Below are 6820 nucleotides of genomic sequence, written 5' to 3'. Positions count from 1 at the left end.
ACAGCATTATATCTAATACAGAGTCTCGGTGTGTTAATTGGGGCTGGCATGGCAGTGGGACTGGTGGCAGGAAAAACATACTCCTTACATTGCTAGATTGAGATTATTTATTTACTGCGTTTTTATCATTGTAGTTGACCTCTTTTGGTAGGAGTTTTCCTTCTATCAACTTCCATATGGCTAGATTTGTAGAGAAATATTGATTATATTTGATTTTATCATGGAATGTCTTATTTTCTCCATTGACAGTGATTGCAATTTTAGTTGGTATAGTAGTCTAAGCTGACATCTGTGGTGTCTTAGATTCTGCAGCACATCTGGGGTCCAGGCCCATCTGGGTTTTAGTCTTCATTGAGAAGTTGGGTGTAATGTAATAAGTCTGTCTTTATATGTTACTTGCTCTTTTCCCCTTGCAGCTTTTGACATTCTTTCTTTGCTCTGTCTGTTTAGTGTTTTGATAATCATGTGCCAAGGTAATTTTCTTTTCTGGCTTAATCTATCTGGTATTCTTTATGCTTCTTGTACATGGATATGCATCTCCTTCTTTAGGTTTGGAAAATTTCCTTCTATGATTTCATTGAAAAAATTTTCTAGGTCTTTGATCTGGTTTTTTCTTCTCCTTACTCTATTCCTATTAATCTTAGATTTGGTCTTTTCATCAGTCCAGACTTCCTGGATGTTTTGTGTTGGGAGCTTTATAGACTTAACATGTTATTTGACAAATGTATCTGTTTCTCCTATTATATCGTCAACGTTCAAAACCCTTTCTTCTGTTTCTTGTATTCCATTGGTGAACCTTGCCTTTGTAGTTCCTGTTCAAATTCCTAAATTTTTCCTTTCTAGAATTTCTCCAGTTTGGGTTTTCTTTATTGATTCTATTTACATTTTCAAGTCTTGAACAGCTTTATTAATTTCCTTCCACTATTTGTGTTTTCCTAGATTTAAGGGATTTATTCATTTCCTTTTTATGGACCTTGGAATGGGGCAGAGAATAAAGAGAGGTCACTCTGCAATGCCTTCTGGAGTTGGAGGCTGGGATAAAGCAACAAGTGGGAGGTTAGGAGGGTGTGGTAGTTTGAATAGGAATGGCCCCTGTAGACTCGTGTGTTTGAATGTTTGGCTCATAGGGAGTGGTGTTATTAGGCGGTGTAGCCTTGTTGGAGAAAGTGTGTCACTGTCAAGGCAGGCTTTGCTTATGTGACAGTTTCCTTCTACTGCCTGCAGATCAAGCTGTAGAACTCTCAGCTTCTTCTCTAGCACCACATCTGCTTGTGCATTGTCATGTTTCCTGTCATGGTGAAAATGAACTGAACCTCTGAAACTGTAATCCAGCCCTAATTGCTTCCCTTTCTTTATAAGAGTTCATGGTCATGGTGTCCTTTCACAGCAATGGAAACCCTAAGTAAGACAGAAGGTGTGATGGCTTGAAAGAAAACGGCCCCCAAAAGGACTGGTACTGTGAGGATGTATTGCCTTGTTGGAGTAGGTGTGGTCTTGTTGGAAGAAGTGTGCCACTGTGGAGGTGGGGTTTGAGGTCTCATATATACTCAAGCCACACACAATGAGGCAGTCTATTTCCTGTTACTTGTATATCAACATGTAGCATCTACCTCTCACATACCATGTCTACCAGCATACTGCCATTTCCCATGATGATGATAATGGACTAAACCTCTGAGCTATAACTGTGCTACCACATTAAATGGTTTCTTTGTAAGAGTTGTGTGGTCATGGTATCTCTTCACATCAACAGAAACACTAAGACAGAGGGAAAGATATGTGGGATCCATTGGAGGTTAGGGCAGGGGCCAGGGAAGGCTGCAGCAGGTGTTTTGGTGCAGAGCTGGTGGTGAGCCTGGAGGATTAGGTCTGGAGGGGAGGGAAGAGGGGTGAAGGTCTTCCATTAGCTTACCTGTTTCCCTGGCCTGCTCTTCTGGTGTGTTCTCAGAGAATCCTGGATTATGTTTTCAATAGCCACTAATCTTGGAGGGTAGAGTCTTGGGGCTATAAATGTGCATGGAAATTTAAAGCACAAATTTGGTTCAATGCACAAATTAGTTAGCTATATATGGGGACCAAAGATTATTTTGCATCTGATTTCATAGATCATTTTGTAGATTATTTTTATCTGATGTAGCTTATAGGAAGATAATTGTTGTTCTGTTAACTGAATACTATTCTGTAATAAAAGAATGCATCTGTTTTGCTAGCAATCTGAATCCTTCTAAGTAAATACAATTTTAAATTAAAAGTCCAATAGTTCTAATAATGGACCTATTTATTATAGATATGCAAACATATAATGACTTTTGATTCTTCAATTATAGGACCTTCAAAGATAACAGGAAGTGAAGGATCCCTCCCTCAAAAAAAAAAAAAAAAAAAAAAAAAAACCAAACTACTGAGTAATTTCATTTTTAAACTGTTCATAAAAATAGCATAAAAATAGGAAACTTTCCTCCAAATTGTAGATTCACAGAGGAAATAGAGATGAGTGATATGTGGCTTAAAGAAAAATGATTAAGCAAAAATATTTTTGATTAATGATCTCAATCAAAATTTAAGTGGGTAAGCCTTAATTCCCTGCTGAGAGCCATGAGATAACACATCACTGTGGATGATTAATTCATTTGCATGAGTCGGAAGTTAATTTTTACTCATCCCACAGAAATCAGAGATACTGTTGAACTGGGGTGGCTAATCTCAACATACAGCACTTATCCAAGTTAGAGAGTGTCTGTGTCCATACCACCTTATTGTGCCCATTCTTGTCTGGTGTTATAAACTGAGCAGGGTTGGACCTGGTTAGTACTGAAGGGGGAACTGTCCACTGGGTCCCATGGCACTTGGGAAGAGAAGCCCTGTAACTCTCCAAGTGGGACTCTGAAGTATTTATTTCTCCTTATGTTCTGTTCTTAGCTTGGAATCAATAGAGATGTGAATAAGGATTTTTTTTCCTACATTGGCTTTTCCTCCCACCTTACCCACAAAGAAAATTCCTATTTTAATTGTGTGTGTGTGTGTGTGTGTGTGTGTGTGTGCGCGTGTGTGCACGCACATGTTTCTCAGTGAAAAGATCAAAAGCCACCTTCCTGTGTAACAAAGGCAAGGAAACATGGTTAAATATCTGCTTCTGGTAGGGTAAGATATTGACTGTGTGTTCAAAGCAAGTGAAGAGGAAATAATAAACATATTATTTTAATTATCTTAGATGAGATGCAGCTCTGAGTTTCCCTCTGATTTGGAACTCTATTTATACACACATTATTTCACCACTGTGACCTTGCTTTCATTGACTTGGTAAATAAATCTTCAGCCCATTTCCTCAGAGGACTAGTACAGCAAGAAGCCAGTGAAGTCCTCTGCCTAGCTCACTGGCTTCCACTGTGAGTCACCAGGACAGCAATTGTTTCCCAAAGAAACTACATTGAGCAGGTGGTTTATATGGCATGCTTATCATAAGCTACAGGAAAAGACTAATTTAGGAGGAAAGCAGTCCCCACACACATGTGTTCACCTTCCTAACGACAGAACTGTCTTAGCATGCTGTGACTGTGCTCAACCAGAAATATTCATCCCTACCATGGAGTGATGGGCACTAGCTAAATATCCTGAGATGCCACATGCAGAGATACACCCTATATCCTACATCCAACACATGTAGCTACTAGGTAAGAAATAAAATAGACAGCTCTTCAGTGGCACTCTGCATTTCATGCTCAGTAGTCCCACATGGCCAGCCATCACTGCATTAGACAATGTAGACTCAGAACAGTTTCATCCTTCCAGAGAATCCTCTTGAATAGTGTGGTCCATCTCATCCTACAACTTGCTATGATAACTTACTTCTCTTTAATTAAATTATTATCTGTCTGTCTGTCTGACTGGGTGGGTATGTGCATGTGTGTGCAGGTACCTACAGAGGCCAGAAGAGGGCACCACACCTCCTGGAGCTAGACTTACAGGTGGTTGTGAGCCTTCTGCCCAGGCTGGGAAGTGAAATCGGGTCCACCACAAGAGCATTACAGGCTTTTAGTCACTAAGTTACCTCTTCAGCCCCCATAATTTACTTCTTAAATGACTTTTTTTATTGAGAAATTAGCATTTTTATTAGAGGTTGAGAAATTACAGTTAAGCAAATAAACCACTATTATTAGCTAATACTCAGATGCATCTATGACTAACATTTCACGTTCACTTTTATTTATTTCTTCTCATATAAATGCAACCCACATTTTACAATCTATCCCAAAAATGTTAGAAATATATCTGTAATTTTTCTGAACATCATTTTATGTGCATGAATTATAAATCTTCATAGTTATCAATACAGATTTCTACTATACTATACTCTAATAATTTTTCTGGAATAATTTGTGTGTGTGTGTGTGTGCATATGCATGTGTGTATGGGTGTGTTTACCTTTGTGGGTGCCTGTGGAGGGCAAAGTTTCTTGCAGGGTGTCTTCCTCAATGGCTTCTTTGCAATAGTTTTCTGAGAGGGGTCTCACTGAATTAAACTCTGTATCTCAAGCTTGGGAGCTCCACAAGCAGCTGGGACTAACTTTGATGGAAGTCTGGACCCATGTTTTCTCACCTATATAGGGCATGGTTTAATGAAATGACTTCTGAGTAACCTCCTAGATTTCTGGCCTAAGAATTTTTTTTTGATAAGTGAGAAAATTTGTGTATATTTTAAAAAAACAATAAAGGGAGAATGTTGGTGATGGTATATAGGCTTGAGTAAGCGATATAAACAACTAGAATGCTTCTCTTGCAGGAATAGGGTATAGCAATGAGGTCCACAGGCAGAACAAGGACAAAAAGGTGTGACCACCAGGTGGCAGTAGTACACAGTACACAGTGGGTGGTGTCCTGACCAGTTTGTGTTCCTGAACAGGAAGTCCTTCCAGCAGTGAGACCTTTTGGAGAGAATGGACTGGAATGCTAGCCCAAAGGGAAAGTCATCAAAGTGGAGGGGTGGGGGCTGTCTGTGGCTAGGTGATACAGTTTTAGCCAAGGAATTATAAAGGGCAGCAGTGTTTTGGGGGCTTAATATCTGCCCAGAGTACTTTTATCTAAGAATAAACAGATGTTCTTTGCGATTCTTGAATTAATCAAAGCAAACAGATTTTGGATTGTTTGAAATTATGATTATGTCCTGGCCATGATGGTGCATGACTGTAAATCACAGCACAGGGATGGGGCTGAGGGAATGAGACAGGAGGACCAAAGTTCAAGGGCAGCCTGAGCTACAAGTAAGTCCAGGCAGCTGGGCGAGGGTGGGGTTTATGGGCAGGCAAGCATGCAATCAAATAAGATTTCAAATAAATGATAGATTGGTAAATAAATAAGGCATACAGGGACCATTTGGGGCTTGTTTTTGTACCAAAAATAATTTACATGATTTTATTCATCCTTTTAATCAACAAACACTAATGAGTACCTACTATATCCTGTATTTCTATACCAGAAAAATGAACTTAAGAGGTGGAGAAGAATTGATTCTGCCCTTGATTTAAAGAAACATATTCAAGAGAGGGTCCTTTGCAAAGCAGGATAGATCCTGAAGTTTACCAGGAAAGCTGTTGATTGCTTCTTTTGTTTGCTTTTTCTAAAAGGCCATCTAGCCACTAATAATTACTTTATAGTAGCAGCACTGGGCAAACATATGTGAAACATATATCGCAATTGATCTGCTCTTACCTTTGATGGTCAGTGTCGTTGTTGACACGGCAGAATCCAGAATCACCTATAGGTATGCTTGTGGAAATAATTTTTTTTTTTTTTTTTTTTTGTATTAGCTGAGGTGGGAAGGCTTTACTACTGTGTGCCATGCCAGCCCCTGGCTGGGAGCTGGGAGTGAATAAATGCAGAAAGGGGCCAATAAAGAGGCCTATCCCTCTCTGATGCCTAACTATGAGTGTGGTGGGAATAGATGCTTCAAGCTCCTGCTACTTTGGTTTTCCACTATGATGGACATGCAGACATCTAGGTGAAAAACTCATACATATAAAATAAAAACAAAGAAACCTTCAGATATAATAACAACGAGTCTGGCACGATGGACAGCCCTTCCCAAACCCAAAAGATCCTTAGGGAACACTTTGAAAACTTACATTTAAAAAGCTGGAAACCAAGAAGAAATGAACAAATTTCAAAAGCACACCACCTACCAAAAGTAAAGCCAGGAGACATAAAGGATTTAAGCCTGTATATAACAGGCAATGAGATTGAAGTAGTAATTCAAAGTTTCCCTACAAATAAAAGTTCAAAAGGCCAGATGGGTTCATTTATAAGTTCTACAAAAATGTAAAGGAAATATAACACTGATAACTCTGAAATTGTTTCACAAAACAGAAAGATAAGGAACATTACAAATCTCATTCTATGAAACCATATTCCCCTGATGTAAAAACCGGATAAAAGTCACGACAAGAAGACAATAGATCTAAACACATTAAGATGGACATACACCACAGCCAAGTTTGTTTCAACCCGCAGGTGCAAAGCTGTTTCAATACACACAAATTAGTAAGTATAATATGCCACATAAATTGATTTAACTAAATAAATCATATATATATTTTTTAAATAGATCCAGGAAAAGTTCAATGTATTTTCATGACAGAAGTCCTGAGAAAATTAGGAATAGATGGAACATATCCAAAATAATAGTCTGCTTATGACAAACTGATAGCTAACGTTCTACTACATGGAGAAAAATCAAGAGCATCTCTGCTAGAATCAGGAACAAGACAAGGTGCCCACTCTCCACTTTTATTTACTATGGTGCTCTAACTCTTAGCTAGAGCAGCACT

Source organism: Phodopus roborovskii, unplaced genomic scaffold (assembly GCF_943737965.1).
Source record: "Phodopus roborovskii unplaced genomic scaffold, PHOROB, whole genome shotgun sequence".
NCBI lineage: Eukaryota > Metazoa > Chordata > Mammalia > Rodentia > Cricetidae > Phodopus > Phodopus roborovskii.
Note: the sequence above shows the minus strand (reverse complement) of the source record.